Source organism: Balearica regulorum, chromosome 2, assembly GCF_011004875.1.
Source record: "Balearica regulorum gibbericeps isolate bBalReg1 chromosome 2, bBalReg1.pri, whole genome shotgun sequence".
NCBI lineage: Eukaryota > Metazoa > Chordata > Aves > Gruiformes > Gruidae > Balearica > Balearica regulorum.
Window position 1 is genome coordinate 106691294 of NC_046185.1, and position 12088 is coordinate 106703381.

General features: G+C 34.4%; 1 long non-coding RNA gene across 1 annotated transcript in view; it reads left to right on the forward strand.

Moving 5' to 3' along the window:
- Positions 1-9607, forward strand: part of LOC142600765 (uncharacterized) — a 57885-nt gene extending 48278 nt beyond the window's left edge. Inside the window, exon 3 of the long non-coding RNA XR_012834326.1 lies at positions 9514-9607. This is a non-coding gene — a long non-coding RNA (uncharacterized LOC142600765). The remainder of the gene's footprint in view (positions 1-9513) is intronic.
- Positions 9608-12088: the final 2481 nt, after the last annotated feature.

Below are 12088 nucleotides of genomic sequence, written 5' to 3' on the forward strand. Positions count from 1 at the left end.
GAAACTTTCATCCTCTGGTAAATAGAACAGATGTAAGAATCTCAGATTAATTTAAAATGGATTATCTGAAATTCACTCCTTTTTTTTTTTTTTTTTTTTTTTTTTTCCCTGAATTTGGGTCATAAACTGACAGTCTTCACTTCCAAGCTCCTGCAAGTTTATTTAGAAGTTCTTTTGTTTGCAAAAGCATTTTTGAAAAATTTACTCAGTGAAAAAAATTACACAGTGAAAGGATAAGGCGGCAGCTGTGAAAAGGGTGATAGTTTCACATGATGTCATGCCACTGAAACACACCCTTATCAAATTTTGATGCAATGTTCTTTTTAGCTCTATAGTATTTAGAGTGAATTATCTTTAATGTTAATTAACTCTTGGCAGACTGAAAAATATAATTTTTGTCATATATTATAATTCAGTAGCAGTTTTTTTCCTCTTAAAATCATCCTAAGGAAACCTTTTTTAATTTGTTCTAATACATTTGTAAAAGTTGTAATTCTCTGATGGCATGTGACAAATACTTAACCCTCAAGGTATTGATGTGGATGCATTTAAGAAGGTCAAAAAGTCTTATAATTCCTCAGTTCTGATTTTCATCTATTTGGTATGAAATAGAAATGAAGCAAAAAGAAAATATGAAATGATAGCCATGAAATTAACAAGAAAGAAGGAATCGAACTGGCATCCAAGTTAGAAACGGATGTCAATATGTTTATCAAATAGTCTGGTTTAGTCTGCAAAACAAGCAAATGCAAACCAATGTGATTTTGTCTACTATATTTTAGTACTGATACTGAGCTTCTTCATTCTAAGTCTAACCAGAGTAGTAGCAGCTTAGCTCATTTTGATCATCCATTTTTGCCAAATTTCCACAACTTGCATAGCCATTCCTTTTGAATAATGCTAGAAGCAGTTTAAATTAGGACCTTTCAACACTGTGGTTTTCCTACTAAAATGTATCACAGGTGATTTAATAAGTTCAAATCGAACAGTCAAACACAATTTCTTTATAGATTTTGACAGACTTTACCTTCAACAAATCAAACTAAACCATGCCATACACTCAGCAAATCATCATAGGTTTTGTTTTATCAGATTTGCACTGGAGATTAAGGAATGTCTCTTCAATGAGAAGGTAACAACCAAGCATGAGGTTTGGTAGCAAAGCCAAAATTACTCAATTTGCCTTTTTTTCCCCATTTTTCACTTTTCATTTTTCCATTTCTGATTTTTTTTTTTTTTTTAAACCAGTTCCATGTTCTTGTAAAGTCCCTTTTACTCTTCCTTTTCTGAAGATAAATTTCTGAATGGAAATGGGTTAACATGAAAAGCGACATACAAACACTCATACTTTCCATTCGTTACAGTGTTTTTCACTAGAGTTGCTAGCTCCAACTATATTCTTCTTTATAGACCCTACCTATTGTTTCTTCTTCATATGCCCTTGCAGCTTGATAGACACTTGAATAAGAACTTTTATACTGGCTGGCTTGGAAAACAGAAGAATATTTTGTAGGGACTGGGTTTTCATTCAACAGAAGTTTCTGACATCTTAGGATTTAATATTCATTTTGAAATTGGATGAAACACTGAGCTTCCATTGCATTATTATTAATTGTAGTAACTCATTTTATGCAGTGATATAAATTACCATTCTCTAAAGAAAAAGCTCATTAAAATGGAAAATTCAAAAGTTCCATTCCAAACATATCAAATCATATTTTATAATAATTTTCTCAAAATATATAATTTCACTTAAAAAGAGCTGGATTAAGGAGATGTCTTTTTATTTAAAAATGGTTAATGAAATTGACAAATACTCAGTTGACATAGAAAGTTCTCATAGAAAACAGTTCATATTTTCACAGTTTTGCAAAACTTTGAGACACTGAAAAATGTTCTAGCAAAAGGTATAAACCTGCTATTGTTACACCTTTCAAAAGAAATCTGAGGAATTAAACCCACTGTTGTTAAGTCATCCTCCAATATCAGCCACAATAAGTCTCCAAGCACTGTCATAGCTGTTACTTACTTAGTCTGAATTCCTCCTTTGGTGTTTCTAGCTCCAATATGTTTACACTAAAAAAAGATACACAGAAGATGATACATAGGTGGTTGGAAAGATACATAGATGGTTCACATTGAGTTGAGAACCCAATACAGGCTAGGATCTGTGTGGCTGGGGACCTGAAAGGGACCTAGGGTTCCTGGTGGACAACAAGCTGAATACAAGTGTGCCGCTGCAGCAATGGAGGCAAATTGGATCCTGGGCTGCATCTGCAGGGGCATTACTAGATGAGGTAGAGATGTGATCATTCCACTCTATATAGTGGTTGTCCGGCCACACCTGGAGTACTGAGTCCAGTTGTGGTCTCCACAACTCAAAAAAGACACAGTCAGACTTGAATGAGTCCAAAGGAGGGCTATGAAGATGATGAAAGGTCTAGAGAACTTGTACTGTGAGGAAAGACTGAAGGAGTTAGGTCTTTTTACCCTGGAGAAGGCTTGGGGGGACCTCATCACAGTTTTCCAGTACATAGAGGGCATCTACAAAGAGAACAAAGAGCCTCTCTCTTCACAAGGAGCCACATGGAGAGGTCAAGAGGAAAGGGGAACAAGTTGTCCCAGGAGACGTTTCATCTTGATATTAAAAAAAGAAATATTTTACACTTTACATGTGAGAACAGTCAGTCACTGGAACAACTTCCCCAGGGACATGGTGGCAACACCACCACTGGAGGTTTTCAAGATGCGACTGGACAGGGTGCTAGATAATCTCATCTAGGCTCCATTTTCCATGAAAGGTTGGATCAGGTGGTATTTCTAGATCGCTTCCAACCTGGGCTGTTCTATGATTCTATCATTTGTGGCATACCAATTAAAACAGCTGTCTGGGACCATGAAAAATTAGCAAATGTGTTCTTCTTGTCCTCCTTCATAGTCTCTTTTAACATATACTAGAGTTAACCTAGATAAACCATATGACATTTAGTGACCTTGGTTATATTATAACTTCAAACCAGTATTTACAGTCCAGCAGTGTCTTTATATTTGCACCTGATAATTTCCTCTAAGTCTTCATATGTAATTTGGGTACACAGCATGGAAAGAACAGGCAAAGTACATAAGATAACAATAAAGGATCTGATTTAAGATGTTAGTTAACCCAAGATTTAAAATACTATGATTTTTAGCTTGGACTTAAGTTATTGAATATTGTTCTTGGAACTGTTCAATATAGAAGACTGACAAGACAAGATTCATGTTATTTATCTATTTATTTATCTATTTGTTTATTCAGATAGATAGATAGATAGAGCACTTATTCCTGTAAGTATTTGTCTGAAATAATTGAGCTGTTGTTTTGATAACCAGTATCCAAAGCAGCATGTTTCATCATGGAAAAATACTGTGTTTTGAAGGTCTATAATGAATAATTTGAGAGTCTAGCAGTTTCCTGAGTCACAATGGAGTATAAGCTGAGTAAGGCTTTGAAGGTTCCATTTGGAAAGCTTTTTTTATCATTGTTCTTTTTTTCATAGAACTATTTATAATGCAAGAATCAGACTAGGTGTGTCAAAATGTAGTAAGCTTCACCATTTTACAAGGAAATAAAGATTGGTAAAAGACATGCATGACTCATGATTATGATCTATCACTCCAGTAAGAGTCTGTCTACAAAATCTCAGGATCTGAAAAAGTTAATATTTTAAATGAAGCCAATTTTAATATTGAGAATGGGTTTATGAGTAAAATAATGGTTTCTTATCTGATTTTTTTAAAATTCTCACCAGCACATATCAAATAATTCTGCCTTAAAATATTTCTTTTCTATATGCACAATGTAGCATAGAATTTACCTCAGCATTATGACCTTCCAGAATTTTCATACACAATCCAGTTTCTCAAAACAACACAACTTCGCTGGTTCCAAAGCAATATTAACTTATGCCTAAAAGAGAAGGGAAAAAACTGCAGATAGACATAAGAGCATAGTTGTTAGTGAAACTATTTTCTATATGCTGGATCATTCTCTGGTTATCTGTTACAGTATAGTGAGAAAGGAGACAAAAAAGAATGCCTTGCTCATATTTCTTGATCACTGAAAATTCAGCAGCTTCTCTTAATCACAAACATGACTAAAGTATATTCCCCATCTACCTCGGCAACATTTAGACTTTTACACTTTAAAATAACCTTGCTTCCTGCCCCCCCCCCCAACTGTTCCAGAACAAATATTTCTGTTTATTTCATTATACAGAGTGCAACTGAGCAAGAACTTTACAGCTACAATGACAGTGGTATATTTTTAGATGAAAATATATCAGAAGATTCTTGGACTTGGACTAAGGATCTGCGGGTTCTCTTCCTGGAGCTATCTCTGAGCAATGTGGCTGGGGGGGGGGAAGGCTTTGCTCTTCAATACTTGTATTTTACTTTCATTTATCTTTTCTTCCTGTTCATGTTTTAATCACCTTTAAGTTCTTCAGGATTCTCACTGCATACTTTGAAAAGCCCATCTTAAATGGAAACACAGCTGTCATGAGACTTTACTTCCTTACAGCTATTTGTTAAAATGTTACGTGTGTGTATTTTGCCCAGATTTCTGTGAATTTGATGAATAAGAGAAATGGGAAAATAAATATATCCAACAATTTAGTGAAAATATTATGAACATGGCAAATTATTTAATCAAAGGGAAGCTTTTCTTTCTTTCTCTCTCTCTAGTACCCATTCTAAATAGCAGTGGGGCTTGACTAGCCCTTTCCCAAACCTTTAAATGCATAGATGTGTGTTCATAGCATGGAAGTTACAGTTAGACAGAACTGAAAGGCCACATCCAAATAATCTTGAATTTATGTCCAGATCTACAGCCCATGGGCTGAAACTACTGGATCTTGCTTTTTTATATGTTTGTATACAACACTGGTGGGTTTATGCTTTTATTTAGCATAATGCTGAGATTGTAACAAAGACAGAGTTTTGAAAGTATTGGTTGACTGAGACTCACTCACTTGGAGGCTATAATGCTGTAATAGCATTATACTGCCCTCTTTTGGGTTTTGCTGCAAAACTAAATAGCTCTTGGCTAGATTGGCAATGATACTTAATGAACTTCAGAAACCTCGAGTAAGACTGGGATTTTAGCAAAGGCAAGCAACGTGAAGAACTGAATTAGACTGATGTTGATTTGTGTGCAACCATGTTAGTTTCCTCTTGTGTTTGAAACCAGAACATGTGAAGTAAAGTCACACACTTTTAAGTACTAACCACAGATAACTGCGATGTTGGTAACCTCTTAATCACAGACACTCCTGTAGGAATGGACATTCATCTTCATTTCCATTTCTAAACAATCCACACACACACACACACACACACAAATTTAAAGTCCATAATAATATCAATACTTCTAAAATACTGGAAAATTAGGCAGGCTTTTTCAAAACAAAATGCATCAGTGAACTGAGATACATATGGATATCAGGTTCTACCATTTTAGAGTGGCGAGTCAGATGTCAAAACTAGCTAATGAATATAGTTTAGATTCAAATGAAGTTTTGACTCAGAGTAGTTGACAGCCTGGGCTTTGACAGATAAGACCCATGCACCACTAAATTGATTATTCACATTGAGATGTCTCTGTCATATTAAATGTGTTTATATGTTCAATTTCCAAGAAAATTAAAAAATAAATGTCAAAAATATTAAATAATAGGAAAAGATGTAAAACAAACACCATGATAATATTCATCTACTGTTAGGATCAAACACTTGCTATAAATAAGGCCTCTAAAGTGAAGAAGAGGAGTTGCATTTTCTGTTTAATATCAGAGGCAAAGGTAGTTTGAGTTTCCTTTATTAAAACGTAAATGTCAAAATGAATATTAGATTTACCAAAAGAGAAATCCAAAACACTCTACTCAAGCTGAAGTAATACTTTGTAAATCTAATAATAATAGCATACATGTATTGTATTTTATAGGATTAACACCTATAATGTGTTAATATAATGTGCTCTGTGGAGTTTAGCACATTTTTCAAAATTTTCAAATGTTTCTAAAATATTGTAAAGCAAGGAGTACTTCATCATGGTAAAAAGTTCTTGTTGCAGTTTTTAATTTTAGGACAAGGAACCCAAATTCTTCTGAATCTCATGCTGATGCACTGAGATTCTTTTCTGTAAAGCAAATATGCTTTGTATAACGTTACTTGTTAAGGTGAACTACAGATATTCAGTTCTAAGAAAACACTGTATAAATTATGCACTCAAGATCTTGCATTTAAGGATGACAAAAATTGTAGTGTTTTCTGATGGCTTAATGGAATTTAAAATAATCATTGTTTAGCTGATAATTAAAAAACCCAAGCAAAGTATTTTTGGTCAGCCTGAAACAAAACAACTTAATGCTTTTTTTTCAATAAACTGAAAAATTAATTACAAGCACCATTTTTTGTCAAATGAAAAGTATAGTCCAGCCCTGAGAAAAAAAAATTTCAGATGCAGGAGTGAATTTTTAAATACTTTTTATTAATTACTACTTTCTTAATCTGGGGGGAAAAAACCAAACCCAACAACTTTAAACCCCAAAATTATTTTGAATCAAGAACTCATAATGTTTTCCTTAAAATTCAAATTAAAAACTTGAACTTTATTGGAAGTGAGATCTTTTTCCCCTAGTAAAAACAATTAAGTTAAAATTTTTTGAAGAATTGAAGAACAGAGAGGGCCCATAGGATTCTATATGCTAATCAGTTTAATTTGATTCATGCAAAAAAAATTGGAAAAGCAATCAGATGAACTCTTTGTCATACCTGGCAGAAAACAAAGATAGCCAAAATGATATCAAATCTAATTTTTCATCTTGAATAGGATGGTAGGCTTTTAGGTGATGGAAAAGTAGGAGATATTCTGTCTCTTATCTTTATTAAGGTGTTTGGGGCTTTTTTGCCTTCTTTTAAGTGATAGTGTTATAAGAAAACTATATCATCTTGATGAAACTCCCATGTAAGTCACATATAAAGATTATTGTTGAACAATTATATGTGAGTAGTTAGCAATAGTTTACTATCCATGTGGGTCTGCCCTGGGTCCACACTCTTCAATAATTAATAGCTAGACAGTGAACTAGAGAGTATGTTTATGGAAATTGTATCTGATATGTATTTAGGGGAGGAACTGCAGAGATAGTCAAGGACAAGCAGGCATTAAAATTAAACTTGTACACATTGGAGGAACTGAGAATATACAATGCAATTCAACAGGGAAAAGTGCAATACGCCGAGGGCAGATGACCTTCATTGCATTTCAAAGTCCAGCTTTGGCAGCACACTTCCGGGAAGATGTGCACCCAATGGAGAGAAATCAGAAAAATGCTACCAGAAAAAAACCCAGAAAACATAAAGTATGAAGTATGACCTGCAAGGAAACATTGAACAAAAGGAGTATAAAAGGTTAAGTTGCAAAAAATTAAAGATGTAAATTAGCCTTTAGAAGAGTTGTTTGCCAGTTAAGGAATTGTTTTGTGAAGATACAGGATAGGAATATATTGCTTGAAATGGCTGTGGCACCTCTGTCATTGACCATATTTAACAATAGGCTAAGCAAACTTCTGTCAAGGGTAACAAACATACAGGTAATCTCTTAAAGTGCAGTACAGTCATAATTATTTGTCCTTTATTGAGTTTGCAGAAGCCTTTTGTTTAACTCTACATTTTTCTCAAAACCTTCCTTTTGCCTGCAACTTTCATCCAGCTCTAGTTCTAAAGATTGCTAACTGTCCACTCTTCAGCTAACCGGTTACATAATGGCTATCGTGTTCTCCTGCCCCTACAAACTCAGTGAAGCTAATGTAGTATCATCCTTCTGATGCATAAACTGGGGCATTTATGACAGGACCTTCCTGTGAGCAAATACCTGGGGGACAGCTTTCTGAGAGACTTTTTCACAGTCGAAGGAGGCATTAGCCAGGCCATGATGTGACTGAAATTAAAATATCTTAATCCTTCTGCCTAATTAGTGCCATGAAGGACTGTTACTGCATTTGGAAAAAATGAAAGCCAAATTATTTTCCAATCTGTGTGTTTTGGGGTTTTTTTTGTGTCACAGTCAACATGATACTTAAGATTATTGAAGAACTGCTTTATAGGTCAGCTATTAAGTTCAGCCCTTGCTGTTTCAAATGCTTGTCATAATGTTGCAGTACTCTATTAGAGAGCTATCTAGAAGAGTATACACTTCTAGTCTTGTTGGTCTGGTCTTGGCAGGCAAGCAACTTTCTTAGTACAGACATGTGCTGGATGACAGATGGCATAAGAACAGATCTTCAGTTTGGCAAGAGGGGAAAAGGAGACAATTCACTTCAATAATCCTAGACGTCTCTTTCAGCATTGCAAATTGCTAAGAAATGTCATAAAATTAATACTGCAAAATAATTGTGTCTACTCTTCTCTCTCATAAACAATAAAAAATATTTATATTCTGTATTTCAGTTATTTTAGATCTGCAGTGGAAAAGAATCTTATTTTCACTGACCTTAATGCTAATTATAAACAGGCTGTTAACGTTCGTTTCTATGTAACTCTTATTTATGTGTTTTGCTAGTATGTATATTTGTACCAACATTATAGGAAATATAATTAGCCATACATTTCCTGCAACTGTCCTACACGGTGGTCTACTTTTTTGCATAGTTTGAACACTAGTTTCTCAATACAGTGTTTCTGGAACCACATATTTAAATCCCTTCAGGGATGGCTCAGTCTTTAACATGGTTCACTCAAAAAAATTGAAATTAGTATCACCCAGTATGCTATTTCTTTCATGTGAGACCTTTAAAACTAAGGATGAGAAAAACCTTCCATCATTTTATGCAAAAGCAAAAATTTTGTAGTCTAATTTGTAAGTATAAATGTTTTTTGCTGTTGCTCAATATGATGTCAGTTGCGGAAGTACATGAAAAAATAAAAAGAACTAATTCTGTAAAATGACTTCTCTTAAAATTATGTCTTCATCCAATGACAATCAAATACTGGGAGTAGGATCTAACTTATGGACTTGAAAGATGATAATAATACGCACATGTAAAGCCAAGTATATGTTGTTTTATGGGGTTGGCACCTTCATTAAAGGCATCCCGTGACTTTTCCAGCGGAGATAGTAAATTCATCTTAAAAAACAATTACTAATATATTTCCAAATTAGTATTCTAGTTTGGATACTTTTACAAATTATTTGTCCTATTCATTGTTCAAAAGCATTTGAGTGGGTCACATTATTCATGAAGCATTTACAAATCCTGGAAAATCCTTTAATGTTTAGGATGAACAATCTCTGACATTGAGATGAAGGGTGTCAGCTTGTACCCTCTGGGGTCTGAACTGATTTTTGGTCTAAGCAGATCCTGTCTCTTTACTCAAGGAAAATTCCATTTGTGTCCGTGGAAATTTTGATTTCTGAGTGCAGCTAGACTTGACTCACCGAAATGAAATAATTTTCTCTTTTGTTTCTTCTAGGGCTAGATGAATACCCTTGCTCATGCTTACTTACACGTTGTGTGGTCCCATTAACTTCAGAGGGGTCAAATATTGAGTTGAAGTTTGTGTTTGCCATGAGTGTAAGTAAGTGACCAGATGTAGTCCTTATATAGAAGGTAACTTCTGTGCCTAGTCATCAGATCTCCTTTTATATCTCAATTAAAAAGCTACAAATTGAACAGAGAATTAAGTTGTTTTTAAAGGTAAACTAAGTGTGTCACTATCTCATATTTGTTCAGATGTCTTTTATATGACATCTTTATCTTGTTGGGTAGTTGCTAATTTGTTAGCATGGTTAATCCGACTACTTTCTCCAAGTTTCACTAACAGAGTCAACTGTGATCAGTTGTGAAGAAGCCTGCAGCACATTTGGAAACTAGCCATTAAGTGCTGGCACAAAAATTGACAGTAAGAAATTGTACAGATAACAAGGGGTAGGACGAAAACTAGTATTACAATTACTACTACAGTGAATGTAGAAGAAAGGGTCGGCCCTGGAGCCCTTAGTCACACAAAACCACACTCTGATATTACCTCACAGTGAGAGCCTGTAGGAATTATGCTCTGTGGGAATTATTCCTGAGAACCAATTCTGCAAGAGAGACTATTTCTATGGTAGTGTTCATGTAGCCTACACACTTTCATCTTCCAGTGTAGAAACAGGCTGATTTATTAACCTTGTACAGACCTGTTGAAACCTATTTGGTTTCCCCTGGTTGAATGCTGAATCAGTGCCCCAGCATAATAGAAGTCTTGGCTACTATGCAACATTTATCCATTTTAGATGTGTATCTCCTGTAACAGATAAATATTTTTTAGACACACCTAACAACTATTTTTTGACTGCACTGCAAAACAGATTTTGCTGTTTGGCTTATACTTTTTCCTGCAAATCACAGAACACTATTTATAAATCAATCTGTACTTCACACAATTACTGTTCTCAGTAGTATAGCAAGTTAAGTACTTGACTTGAAATGCATATTCAATGCATTTTCAAGATTTTTATGCTCATACTGAAAATTTCTTAATGCTTTCCATAGCTTCCAACTATCCATTGAAATGCCATATAGCAAATGTGGAAGGGATATATGAACAGGTTTTAGAACATTAAGCCATTTATAATTGTATGTGCAATTTTTTTTTTTTTTTTTTTCCAGAACTGTTAGTTGTGATTTTTATCAAGTTTGTAATGTGACTTGTCCTTAAAAACGTTGTCTCCGGCAAAGCTTTGCCAATTTACAGGAGCTGATGAACCATCCCATTATGTCATTCATTATGTTCCAGAGGTTTAAAAATAATTTTGAGATCTAAATTTGAAGGAGATTTGGAGATGTTCTAGTTCATGAAAATCCAGTGACTGGGATGATATTGAGGCTTAGCCTAGTTGTTTTGTTCTTGTAATTCATAAAGCTACATTTTTCCTATCCATATGACAGCCTTCTCACTGACCAGCTCATTTTACTTCTAATCTGCACTATGTGCAGAACAATTTAATGCTTTCTGTGCTTAAAATATCATGCTGAATTACTATGGTTATTTATAGATTACACTGGGATTCTTGAAGGTGAATGTTCTCAACAGTCTGTAGGTGTTTTCAAGCAGGAAGAAATGAAGGAGCAATGTTTAGTGCTTATCTTTGGAAAATTATTACTAGAATAAGCTCTCAAATCATGGGATTTTTATTCATAAGCTTGCTAATCATTGTAATTTACTACTGTGTATTTATTTCCAAGTAGCTTTCATGACAAATAAAAAAAAATGCCCCCCACAAACCAGTAAGTAATTAGCATACATCAGTCTAATTGGATTTGAATCAGTGGACCTACACTACTGAAATAGAGTTGTAGAGAGAATAAACTACAATAGACAGATTTGTTAATAGATTGATAAAGTGATTGTGTAGTGGACAAAACACACCAAAGTACTAAATAGTGTGGCACGCACTTCATATTAATGCATTTCTTTTCCAGCTCTCATCACCTATGGAATAATGGGAACCACCCACACAATTGGTCATTTATTTAAAAGTATCCCATGTAGGGAATATCCTGAAATACAATGGTAGTTGTTCAGTTATATATATGTATTTATACAAATTGTATATATAAACTTGAATCAAATGTGATGAGAGGACTGTTGACTCCTCCTGACTTGATACTACATTAAATCAAAGGATTAAACCTTGTCTCCAGACATGGCTTCAGGCTATTGCATCTGTGAACTGACAGATTCTGAGTGTTGAAAGCTTAACAAATCTATCATAGCCATATAGTTGACTCCACCCAGAAGTGGATTAAGCCAGGGAATTCAAACTAGCTAAGTTTATGGATAATCTCATTTAGACAAGTAAAGTCTGAGAAAGGTTTCTGTCAGTTCCTATTCTGAACCTATTTTAAGTCTTTGTTTTCTGGCAGACTGCTTTGCCAGTTACTGATCATTAGAGCTGTGTGAAGCTTGAAAATGTTATGGTTTGAGAGATTTCAGGGCCTACACTTACCATATTTTCCATTCACATCATCTTGCAGTGCATGTTTTTTGTTAGATTTGAGTT